General features: G+C 50.7%; 1 protein-coding gene across 7 annotated transcripts in view; it reads right to left on the minus strand.

Moving 5' to 3' along the window:
- Positions 1–13671, minus strand: part of SCRN2 (secernin 2) — an 83279-nt gene that overhangs the window by 19280 nt on the left and 50328 nt on the right. The window lies entirely within an intron of this gene.

Consider the following 13671-nt stretch of genomic DNA (forward strand, 5'->3'; position numbering starts at 1 on the left):
GTAAATGGAGTATCCTTTGCTATAAAATCATTTATTAATTGTAACTCCACACACCTCATTTATTTAGCTACCAGATCTCAAACTCAATAGAAGTCAATGGAGACCCGAAGTTCGGTGCTTTAAAATGGCTGCAAACAAATGTGGAAAGGGAAAATGACTTAAAATAACAGAAATAAAAAAATAATAATCTTGAAACAAGAGGCAGAGGTCCAAGTGGAGGAGATGGAAAAGGCAGTAGAGGAGTAATCAAACACTGCTTTTGTGTTTTTTTAGTTTTTCATTTTTTTTATGGAACTGACTTTGAATAACCTAGAACCAGGAGACAGAGGTCCAAATGGAAGAGGAGGTCCAGTAGGTGGAGGTGGCGATGTAGGTGGAACATTCAGAGGAGGAGGTAGCCAACACTTTGTTTTTTTTTTTATTTGTGGAGGCCTCAAAATGAAAAGAATGGCAAATAGATTTGAACAATTGCTGGGTGGGGCTGGTATAGTGGTCTAGTCAGCCAAAGGTATGGACCTGTGGGATCTACGCCTGGTTCTTTTAAAAATTTTTTAGCTTCCCCACGTTGGCTGTGGACAGGTGGATGATCCTGCCTGTGATCACATCCCCTGCTTTTCTAAACATACGTTCCGACAGTACCCTTGCCGCAGGGCAGGCCAGCACCTCCAAGGCAGAAAAGGCAAGCTCAGGCCAGGTGTCCAATTTGGACATACTGATGTTAAATGGGACAGACCCATCAGTTTGTACGTGGAGACGTGTGGACAGGTACTCTTCCACCATGTTGTTGTAACGCTGCCCCCTGCTAACATGGACCATACCAGATGGTAGTGCCGGATATTGTGGCGTGCTGAGAACGTTTTTCCACATTTTGGCCCTGCTAACCCTGCCTTCCGAGGTGGTGGTGGTGCCCCAGCAGTGTTGGCAATTTTCTCCTCCTCTGCCTTGCTCTTCCAGTGAGCCCCTGCTGTCAGGTGGGAACGCCGGCTGTAGTGCCTCTACTAGCATGCGCTTGTATTCAGTATTTTGAGATCCCACTCTAGTGATGGAAGTAATGATGGTACCTTGTCCTTGTAGCAGGGATCCAGCAGGGTGGCCACCCAGTAATCAGCAGTGGTAACAATGCGGGCAACTCGGCTGTCATTGTGCAGGCACAGTTGCATGTATTAGCTCATGTGTGCCAGGCTGCCCAGAGGCAACGACAAGCTGTCCTCGGTGGGAGGTGTAGGTCTGGGTCCTCTGTATTCCCCCAGCCACGCTCCAGTGATGCCAGTGAGCCAATTTGAGTTCCACCTTGTTGTGAACACTGTTCCTCCTCCTCATCCTCCAAAACTGTCCCCCTGGCTGGACAGTTGTGTATCTGGCCGCTGTTGGTACAGGAACCCACCCTCTGAGCATGTGTGGACAAAAAGCCTGATAAAGTTGTGAATGGTCCCTGTTCCTCCTGCTCTTCTTTCTGTGCCACCACCTCATCCATCATCGCCTGAAGTAGTTTTTCTAGCAGGTATAAAAGTGGTATAGTAAGGGCCATCAACGCTGGCCATGTTGCTGGAGTATTAGAAGCAGCACAACATGGCACACACGTCCCGCATGGAGCCCCACTCATTGGTGGCGAAGTTGTTTTGTTCAGCAGAGCTACTCAGCCGGGCTTGCTGCAGATGAGCTCTACTATTGCCTGCTGCTGCTGTTGCTTGCACAGTGTCTCCAGGATATGCAAAGTGGAGTTCCACCTTGTTGGTACATCACATATCAGCCAGTAAGTGGGAAGGCATAAGTGACGATGCAGCTCAGACAGGCGAGCAGCAGCAGAGTGAGAACGTCAAAAGTACGCACACAGTGCCCACACTTTCAGCAGCAGCTCTGACGTATATGGGTAATTTTTAAGGAAGCTCTGCACCACCAAATTCAGCACATGCGCCAGGCAAGGGATGGGCATCAAACCGGGGAGGCCCAGAGCTGCTATGTAATTTCGCCCGTTATAGCACACCACCAGGACAGGCTTGAGAGTTCACCGGCACCATCCACTTATCTATCTGCTGTTTGATCCCCATCCACAGCTCCTGCGCAGTATGGGATTTGTCCCCTAAACAGATGAGTTTCATAACAGCCTGCTGTCGTTTCCCCCTGGCTGTGCTGAAGTTGGTGGTACAGGTCTTACTGTAACCGGATGAGGAGGCGGTGGAGGAAGTAGAGTAGAAGGAAGAAGAAACCCGGACAGAGGAACGCCCAGCAATCCTCAGTGGTGGTACAACATGATTTAGAATGCCTTTTCTGCCTCAGGCACAGCCACCACTACATTACTGTTACGGGTCCGGGTGGTGGAACCTCTGTGCTGCGGTGCAAGGAGGGACCCAGAGGGGCGTAAATAAGTATCAACTCGAACCGACCCTGGTCGGATGGCGGCTAACGACTCCGTGACCAGGAGTCAATGCGCTGCGGCTGCTGCCGGCTATCTCCTGTGCCCGCTGTTAAAGGGCATGAATATTCAACCTCTCTCCACGCCCATGGGCATGGGGAGGGGGTGAATATTCATGCCCTTTAATGAGCGGGCACAGGAGATAGCCGGCAGCAGCAGCAGCCGCAGCGCGGCTGCACTGTATACCGCTATTAAGGAGCATGAATATTCAGTGCTCCCCACGCCTCATGGGCATGGGGAGCAGTGAATATTCATTTTCTTTAGCAGCGGGGACAGTGTAGGCTGCAGACTATAAGACGCACCCCCCATTTTCCTCCAAAATTTTGGAGGAAAAAAGTGCGTCTTATGGTCCGCTGTGTGCCGGCTATGAAGGAGAGTGAAGTCACTGCTCCCCGCGCACACAGACCTGGCGTGGGGAGCAGTGACTTCCGGCAGCTTATCTCTCCATGTGAGCCGCGCATGGCAGTGACGTCATGCGCGGCTCACATGGAGAGATCAGAGCAGGCAGACCGAACGCAGCGCTGGAGGAGAGAAGAGAGGTGAGTATGAGTGTTTATTTTTTTTTAATGTGCAGCCTGATGGGGATTAGGGGGACCATGCATACTAGGACAGGGATTATGGGTGCCATGCATACCAGGACAGGGATTAGGGGTGCCAAGCATACCAGGACAGGGATGAGGAGTGCCATGCATACCAGGATAGGGATGAGGGGTGCCATGCATACCAGGATAGGGATTAGGGGTGCCATGCATACCAGGACAGGGATGATGGGTGCCATGCATACCAGGACAGGGATGATGGGTGCCATGCAGGGGCGGAACTACCGCCCGTACAGCCGGTTCATTGAACGGGGGCCCCGAGGGAGAGGGGGCCCCTCCAGCCTCAAGCAGGGTCGCCATCAGGGCATGTCTGCCCTGACTCCAGTATGGGGCCCAGACGGTAGGGGCCCTCCTCTTGTGAGTCTCTCTCCTCATGGGGCCCCCGGCCCCATGCTAAGCGCCGGGTCCGGGACATCTCAGCGCTGCGCTGCGCTGCGCTGCTGCGGCAGCGCCTTCATGATTCCCCTGACTTCCGGTCATGTGACGGCGCCGTCACATGGCCGGAAGTCAGGAGAACCTGGTGTCAGCGATTTGGACGAGCGCCAGGATTCTGCAGGGATCGCATGGGGGTAAGTATAACAAGTTTTGGTTTTTTTTCAAAATACAATTTACTAGGAGTGGGGGGAATGGGAGATGCACATGGGGGGGGGGAATGGGAGATGCACATGGGGGGGAGGGGAATGGGAGATGCACATGTGTGTGTGTGTGTGTGGGGGGAGATAAGAGATGCACATGTGGGGGAGATAAGAGATGCACATGGGGGGGAGATGATAAAAGATGCACATGGGGTGGGGGGGGTGAGAGAGGTGCACATGGGGTGGGGGGGTGAGAGAGGTGCACATGTGGGGGGAGGGGGATGAGAGAGATGCACATGGGGGGGAGATGATAAAAGATGCACATGGGGTGGGGGGGGATGATAAAAGATGCACATGGGGTGGGGGGGTGAGAGAGGTGCACATGGGGTGGGGGGGTGAGAGAGGTGCACATGGGGTGGGGGGGTGAGAGAGGTGCACATGGGGTGGGGGGGGTGAGAGAGTTGCACATGGGGTGGGGGGGTGAGAGAGGTGCACATGGGGTGGGGGGGGTGAGAGAGGTGCACATGTGGGGGGAGGGGGATGAGAGAGGTGCACATGTGGGGGAGATAAGAGATGCACATGGGGGGGAGATAAGAGATGCACATGGGGGGGAGATAAGAGATGCACATGGGGGGGGAGATAAGAGATGCACATGGGGGAGGGGGATAAGAGATGCACATGGGGGAGGGGGATAAGAGATGCACATGGAGAGGGGGATAAGAGATGCACATGGGGGGATGAGAGAGGTGCACATGTGGGGGAGGGGGATGAGAGAGGTGCACATGTGGGGGAGGGGGATGAGAGAGGTGCACATGGAGGGGGTGGTGAGAGCTGCACATGTGGGGGGATGAGAGATGCACATGGGGGGGAGGGGGATGAGAGAGGGGCACATGTGGGGGAGGGGGATGAGAGAGGGGCACATGTGGGGGAGGGGGATGAGAGATGTGCACATGTGGGGGGGTGAGAGAGGGGCACATGTGGGGGAGGGGGATGAGAGATGAGCACATGTGGGGGGGTGAGAGAGGGGCACATGTGGGGGAGGGGGATGAGAGAGGGGCACATGTGGGGGAGGGGGATGAGAGAGGGGCACATGGGGGGGTGAGAGAGGTGCACATGTGGGGGGGGAATGAGAGAGGGGCACATGTGGGGGAGGGGGATGAGAGATGTGCACATGGGGGGGTGGTGAGAGCTGCTCATGGGGGGGTGAGAGCTGCACATGGGGGAATTGGGAGAAAATGAGCTGCACATGGGGGAATTAGGAGTAGGGGGATAATGAGCTGCACATAATGAATGTGGGGTGGGGGAGAGTAAATGATAAATGACGATGGGGTGGGGAGAGCACGGACATGATATAATGAATTGGGGCAGGGGGTGCATGTAAATAATGAATGCGGGGAGCAGGAAGTATAGAGTAGAGGTTCTAATTAAATTATATATTAAGTGCCTATTTACAGTTAATGGGGGCACCGTGGTGGATTACAATTTATATTTGGAATGGTAGGTTGCATAATAACTAACCATATATTGATGGTGGATGCACGTCTGTATTCAGCTGCGTAATGTAGAAGTTGGGGAATGTGCTCTAGATAACTGTGTTATTTTATGCAGAGACGAGTCCTGGCTGGAAGACGTGATGGCGGTCTGTGCTGGATGAAGGAGAAAAGCGTAGCTGAAGGACTTCACCTAGAGACGTCACCAGTGAGTCAGTGCATTACATGTACACTTACACTATATACTATGTACCGGGCTCCTGTGTATAATGTCACTGGTGATCACTGTATTACCTGTACACTATATACAGAGCTCCTGTGTATAATGTCACTGGTGATCACTGTATTACCTGTACACTGACACTATATACAGAGCTCCTGTGTATAATGTCACTGGTGATCACTGTATTACCTGTACACTGACAATATATACAGAGCTCCTGTGTATAATGTCACTGGTGATCCCTGTATTACCTGTACACTATATACAGAGCTCCTGTGTATAATGTCACTGGTGATCCCTGTATTACCTGTACACTATATACAGAGCTCCTGTGTATAATGTCACTGGTGATCCCTGTATTACCTGTACACTATATACAGAGCTCCTGTGTATAATGTCACTGGTGATCACTGTATTACCTGTACACTGACACTATATACAGAGCTCCTGTGTATAATGTCACTGGTGATCACTGTATTACCTGTACACTGACACTATATACAGAGCTCCTGTGTATAATGTCACTGGTGATCACTAGATTACCTGGACACTTACATTATACATACCATGTATAGAGCTCCCGTGTATAATGACACTTATGGTAATATTAGTAATGTGGTGGTAATATGTGGTCTGGTCATGGTGTGGCAGTTTTTCTCCCTTCTGTGTGGTATTATTCGGTCACTATGTTGTGGTAATATGTGGTCTGGTGATGGTGTGGCGGTATTCCCTGTATGTGGTATTATTGGTCATTTTAAAAAAAATGTATATGACACATTCCCTTAAAGAAAACTAAATAAAAATATATCTAAAAAGAGTATTGGATATTTTAAGAAAATTTTAATAGGTTAGAGTAGGGCCCGGCCAGAAGAGTCTACCTTATCGTGGTGGCGGCTTTAAAAATCTTTTGGCCAAAACAAAAGCTGTTGGCTATGTATGTGGCACCGTCACATGGCCGAACGTCAGGAGAGCCTGGTGGCAGCGACGTGGACGAGCGCCAGGATTCTGCAGGGATCGCATGGGGGTAAGTATAACAAGTTTTATTTTTCTTAAATACAATTAATTAACTAGGAGTGGGGGGGATGAGAGATGCACATGGGGGGGGATGAGAGATGCACATGGGGGGGGATGAGAGATGCACATGGGGGAGGATGAGAGATGCACATGGGGGGGTGAGAGATGCACATGGGGTGGGATGAGAGATGCACATGGGGGGGATGAGAGATGCACATGGGGGGGTGAGAGATGCACATGGGGGGATGAGAGATGCACATGGGGGGATGAGAGATGCACATGGGGGGGATGAGAGATGCACATGGGGGGGATGAGAGATGCACATGGGGGGATGAGAGATGCACATGGGGGGATGAGAGATGCACATGGGGGGGATGAGAGATGCACATGGGGGGGATGAGAGATGCACATGGGGGGGTGAGAGATGCACATGGGGGGGGTGAGAGATGCACATGGGGGGGTGAGAGATGCACATGGGGGGTGAGAGATGCACATGGGGGGGTGAGAGATGCACATGGGGGGTGAGAGATGCACATGGGGGGGTGAGAGATGCACATGGGGGGGTGAGAGATGCACATGGGGGGGTGAGAGATGCACATGGGGGGGTGAGAGATGCACATGGGGGGTGAGAGATGCACATGGGGGGTGAGAGATGCACATGGGGGGATGAGAGATGCACGGGGGGGGTTGAGAGATGCATCGGGGGGGGGTGAGAGATGCATCGGGGGCTGCACATGGGGGGGATGAGAGCTGCACATGGGGGGGGCGAGAGATGCACATGGGGGGGTTATGTTTACATAACTTTGTTGCCTTATGAAGCGCAGGGGGGGGGGCCCAAAAAATTTCTTGCACAGGGGCCCACTACAGTCTGTGTCCGCCCCTGGTGCCATGCATACCAGGACAGGCAGGGATTAGGGGTGCCATGCATACCAAGACAGGGATGAGGGGTGCCATGCATACCAGGATTGGGGATGAGGGGTGCCATGCATACCAGGATAAGGATGAGGGAGCCATGCATATCAGGATAGGTATGAGGGGTGCCATGCATACCAGGATAAGGATGAGGGGTGCCATGCATACCAGGATGGAGGGATGCCAGGCATACCAGGATGGGGATGGGGACTACATATAAAAGGAAGGGGGGCGGCATATATACCAGGATGGGGGATATTGTCAGAATTGGGGGACATTACCCCTATATCAGTGTCAGCAGAAGACTCCCTCCCCCTTAAAAGTGCATCATGACCACATTTTTTGCTTACATTTTTATTTTTTTATTTTCCTCCTCTAAAACCTAGGTGCGTCTTATGGTCCGGTGCGTCTTATAGTCTGAAAAATACGGTAATTATTTTTTAGGCCCACTACTCGCAAAGACACAGCTGCAGAGTGGGAACCCATGAAGCGTTCTGGATATTTCGTAAGGATACTCAATTAACTTTGGGCTTAAATTTTAGATCTGATTTGTTATATTATTATTAAGGAACAATTTTGTCATAACATGCCTTCTGCTATGTGTTTTATGTAAGAGTAAGATATATGAGTTATTGGTTTGTTCCTTCCATATGTCAGCTTATCTTTAACTTTGTATGCTATTATGTTGTATTGGCTTGTAAATCAATTGTGGGTGGATACTTCTTGATCGTTCAGCATGCTATTCAGTATTTAAATCATTCATTGTCGTACATGACAATGATTAATAGTGAGTTAATGCTCAAAATGCGTAGGTCTAGTGTTATGTATTTTTCTTGTTTTTAGAGCATTTAATAAATGTTTTTTTAACATTTTTGCATACATTTTTCCATTTTTTGCGGTAACTGGATAACTTTCTTTCTACTGAACTTGAGAACTGTCATGGCCAGAAGGGTTAGGCCGCATGGAGAGTCAGTTTCCTGAGAGGATGCAATTAGAATTACATAGATAAAATTATATACTGTTGAAACCAGAAGTTTACATACACTATATAAAAAGACACACATGCATGTTTTTCTCAATATCTGACATAAAATCAGAATAAATCTTTCCTGTTTTAGGTCAATTAGGATTACAATCATTTTTAATATTTGCCAAATGCCAGAATAATGAGAGAGAGAGAATGTTTTAAGGCATTTTTATTACTTAATGCAAAGTCAAAAGTTTATATACATTTCATTAGTATTTGGTACCATTGCCCTTAAACTGAATGACTTGGATGAAACATTTGGGATATCCTTCCACAATCTTCTCACAATAGTTGGTCAGAATTTGGGCCCATTCCTCCTGACAAAACTGGTGTAACTGATCCAGGTTTGTAGGTCGCCTTGCTCGCTCCTGCCTTTTCAGCTTTGCCCATAAATTTTCGATAGGATTGAAATCAGGGCTTTGTGATAGCCACTCCAAAACATTGACTTTGTTACCCTTAAGCCACTTTATTACCATTTTGGCAGTATGCTTCAGGTCATTGTCCATTTGGAAGACCCATTTCCGCCCAAGCTTTAACTTCCTGGCTGATATCTTGAGATGTTGCTTCAGTATTGCCATATAATCTTCTTTTCTCATGATGCCATCTATTTTGTGCACCGGTCCCTCCTGCAGCAAAACAACCCCACAACATGATGCTGCCACTCCCGTGTTTCACAATTGGGATGGTGTTCTTAGGCTTCCAAGCTTCTCCCTTTTTCCTCCAAACGTAACGATGGTCATTATGCCCAAAAAGTTCAATTTTAGTTTCATCAGACCTCAGGATATGTCTCCAAAAATTAAGGTCTTTGTTCCGGTGTGCATTTACAAACATTAATCTGGCTTTTTTATGTTTCTTTTGGAGTAATGGCTTCTTCCTGGTAGAGTGGCCTTTCAGCCCATGTTGATACAGTACTCGTTTCACTGTGGTTATTGACACAATCTTACCAGCTTCTGCCATCATCTTCACAAGGTCTTTTGCTTTTGTCCTTGGGTTGATATGCACATGTCGGACCAAAGCACGTTCATCTCTGGGACACAGAACCAGTCTCCTTACTGAGCGGTATGATGGCTGTACATTCCCATCTTGTTTGTACTTGCATATAATTGTTTGTACAGATGAACGAGGCACCTTCAGGTATCTTGAAATTGTACCCAAGGATGAGCCAGACTTGTGCAAGTCCACAATTCTCTTCCTGATATCTTGGCTGATTTCTTTAGACTTTCCCACGATGCTACACAAAGAAGCAGTGTGTTTCAGGTGTGTATTAAAATACATCCACAGGTGTGTCTCTAATTAACTCAGATGTTGCCAAAAAAACGATCAGAAGCTTCCAAAGACATGACATCATCATATGGGTAGTCCAGAATTGTTTAAAGGCATAGTAATCTTAGTGTATGTAAACTTTTGACTTTGCAGTAAGTAATAAAAATGCCTTAAAACATTCTCTCACTCATTATTCTGGCATTCGGCAAATATTAAAAATGATGGTAATCCTAACTGACCTAAAACGGGAACGTTTTTTTTTTATTTCATGTTAAATATTGAGAAAAACACGCATATATATTTTTATATAGTGTATGTAAACTTCTGGTTTCAACTGTACATACACACACACATTATTATTATTATTTATTTATATAGCGCCATTGATTCCATGGTGCTGTACATAAGGAGGAGTTACATACCAAATACAGATATATCTTACAGTAAACAAACTAAGAATGATAGACTGGTACAGAGGGAAAAGGACCCTGCCGTTGCGGGCTTTAATTTAATTTAACCCCGAAATTTATTGGGCAATTCATGGATCAGACACCTGTTGTGAATTTTTTCCATTAAGCTCCTTGTTCGAGAACAGCAAGTTGTGCAAAAAGTACCGAAACATTGAAAAGTTGGACATGTGTGTAGCGTCGGCGTCCCTGCCTCCTGCAAGGCAGGGACGCCGTTCCCCTCACCTCTCCGCTCCGTGCCCGGCGTCTTCCTCCCGCTCTGCTGGCAGCGCGCGCTGCTTCCCGGCCTCTGTGCTTAGGGCGCGCGCGCGCTCCCCCTCTCTTAAAGGGGCCGCGCGCGCCGTTCTAAGGAGTCCCCGGCCAATGGCCGGAGGACCTCACCATATATAAGGCACCTCCTCCAAAATGGAGGTGCCCGAGCAATATTGTTGCAAAGCCTTTCAACTCTGCTTCAGCCCTCAGGTCCCGTTACCAGTTACCTGCCAGTCACCTGCCAGATTCCTGCTTGATACCTGCCTGATACCTGCCTGATATCTGCTTACCTGCTTGCTATCCTGTGGTCCGACAGTCTGCCTACCAGCACCTGCCAGTCTGTCTATGGATCAGTCCGCCTGCGGACCAGGAAGTACCTGCTAGATACCTGCCTGATACCTGCCTGCCTGTCCAGAGACTCTTACTCGCTCACCTGGGAGCGCTCACCTGCTACCTGTCTGCTAGCCTACCTGGAGGCTTTGCCGTCACTTGCTGTGACCACCTGCCTGTCCAGAGACTCTTGCCTGCTCACCTGGGAGCACTCACCTGCTACCTGTCTGCTAGCCTACCTGGAGGCTCTGCCGTCACTTGCTGTGACCACCTGCCTGTCCAGAGACTCTTGCCCGCTCACCTGGAAGCGCTCACCTGCTACCTGCCTGCTAGCCTACCTGGAGGCTCTGCCGTCACTTGCCGTGACCACCTGCCTGTCCAGAGACTCTTGCCCGCTCACCTGGGAGCGCTCACCTGCTACCTGCCTGCTAGCCTACCTGGAGGCTCTGCCGTCACTTGCCGTGACCACCTGCCTGTCCAGAGACTCTTGCCCGCTCACCTGGGAGCGCTCACCTGCTACCTGCCTGCTAGCCTACCTGGAGGCTCTGCCGTCACTTGCCGTGACCACCTGCCTGTCCAGAGACTCTTGCCTGCTCACCTGGGAGCGCTCACCTGCTACCTGCCTGCTAGCCTATCTAGAGACTCTTCCCTGCTGTCACTTGCCGTGACCACCTGCCCGTCTAGAGACTCATACCCTGCTGTCACTTGCCGTGACCATCCGCCTGTCAAGAAACTATCCCCATCACTTGCCGTGACTTCCTGCCCTTCTACCCAGAGACTGTCCCTGTCACTTGCCGTGACTACCTGCCCACCTTCCCTGGGAGCCACCCGCTTCCTTACAAGGACTGCCCCTTTGTATAGTTGCTCAGAGGTTCCACCTCCCAGACCCGTTACAGTTTGCTCAGGCCATGGAACCCGGTGGCACCCAAGCTCCCTCGCTCTCGGACCTATGCCATGAACTGTCCCGTCAGAGGTCCCAACAGGAGTCCATCCTGAGCCACCTGCGTAGTGTTAACTCCCGCCTGGACACACTGACTACATCTTTGGGACCGGCTTCCAGTCGCACGACTCCTACCCCGGCAGCGCCGCTGCCCATCAATTCCATGGCATCTCTTCCCGGTCCCCGCCTCACCGCCCCGCCTCGTTTTGGCGGAGATCCTGGTCAGGCACGGGGCTTCATTAACCTGTGCACTCTGCACTTCGAACTGTTGGCACACCAGTTTTCCACCGACCGAGCCAAAGTAGCCTTCATCATGTCCCATCTCACGGGGGAGGCGCTGGCTTGGCTAAATCCTCTATGGGAGAGAGGAGATCCCCTGGTGTCCAATCTGCCAGCCTTTCTCTCGGCTTTCCGGAAGGTCTTCGACAAACCAGGACGGAGGACCTCATCCGCCTCATCTCTGCTACGCCTCCGCCAAGGAAGTCTCACCGTGGGCCAATTTGCCATACGGTTCCATACCCTTGCTTCGGAGTTTGCCTGGGATAACGACGCCCTGGTGTCCGTCTTCTGGGAGGGTCTGTCCGGCCGTATTAAAGATGAACTCGCCGGTCGGGACATTCCTACCACTCTCGACGACTTAATTACACTTGCCACCCGGATTGACATCCGGTTCCTGGAGCGCACCAAAGAGGTCACCCGTGAGAGGAGGTTTCCACGCCTTGCCCCTACCTTCCAGAGATCCGTCACTTCCTCCGTTACTCCTCCGGCGCACTCACCCGAGCCTATGCAGGTCGACCAGACCAAGATGGTCAAGACCCGTCAAGAATTACGCCGTGCCAAGGGGAACTGCTTCTACTGTGGCAGTAAGAAGCACCGGATCCGTTCCTGCCCGGAGAGGTCGGGAAACGCCTGTGTCTAGGATCGCTCAGAGAGGTCACCCTAGACAGAAATAAACCCTCTCCATCTCTAATGCTGTCGGTCTCTATCATCTGCGGGGAGAACCGTTATTTTGAACTGGCTCAACTTGACTCTGGAGCTGCCGGAAATCTCATTTCTCAGTCCCTGGTAGAGAAATACCACATTCCCACCAAACCTCTGGCTGTACCCTTATCTGTCGCCGCCGTGGATGGGGGCCTCTTACCACATCCCATCCAACTCATCACCGAATCCATAACTCTGCAGGTGGGAATACTGCACTCTGAGAGCATCTGCTTCCATGTTCTGCCTGGACTCTCTCACGCCCTCTTGCTAGGCCTACCTTGGCTCCAGAGACACGCTCCCGTGCTTGATTGGCAGACCGGAGAAGTTCTTCGCTGGGGACAGGACTGCCATAAAACTTGTTTAGTTCCCGTTCATCCTGCCCGTCCTTCTCCTACCCCAGCCAATCTACCCGGCCTACCGGCTCCCTATTGGTCTTTTGCAGACGTCTTTAATAAAAGAGAAGCAGAGACATTACCCCCTCATAGACCATACGACTGCCCAATTGACCTGGTGCCCGGCGCTACTCCTCCCCGTGAGCGTATTTACCCTTTGTCCGCTGCTGAGACCCGGTCCATGTCTGAATATATTGAGGAGAATCTGGCCCGGGGATTTATCCGGAAATCTACGTCCCCGGCGGGAGCAGGCTTCTTCTTCGTCAAAAAGAAGGACGGCTCACTCCGTCCCTGTATAGACTATAGAGGCCTTAACCAGATCACAGTGAAGAATAAATACCCCCTTCCGCTCATTCCTGAATTATTTGACCGTCTGAGGGGGGCTAGAATCTTCACCGAGCTGGACCTCCGTGGGGCGTATAATCTGGTCCGTATCCGTCAGGGGGATGAATGGAAGACGGCATTCAACACCCGGGACGGCCACTATGAATATCTTGTAATGCCCTTCGGTCTCTGTAACGCTCCTGCCGTCTTTCAAGAGTTGGTCAATGACATCTTCCGTGACCTTCTCTACTCCTGCGTGGTGGTGTACCTGGACGACATCTTGGTCTTCTCTCCGGATCTTCTCACTCACCGGAGGGACGTTCGTCAGGTCCTGCTCAGGCTCAGGCAGAACCACCTCTACGCTAAATATGAGAAGTGCCTCTTTGAGCAGACCTCGCTTCCGTTTCTGGGCTACATAATCTCTCAGACCGGCCTACAAATGGACCCTGAGAAACTGTCTGCCATCCAG

Source organism: Phyllobates terribilis, unplaced genomic scaffold (assembly GCF_046119375.1).
Source record: "Phyllobates terribilis strain yellow unplaced genomic scaffold, ASM4611937v1 Scaffold_5__5_contigs__length_657084704, whole genome shotgun sequence".
NCBI lineage: Eukaryota > Metazoa > Chordata > Amphibia > Anura > Dendrobatidae > Phyllobates > Phyllobates terribilis.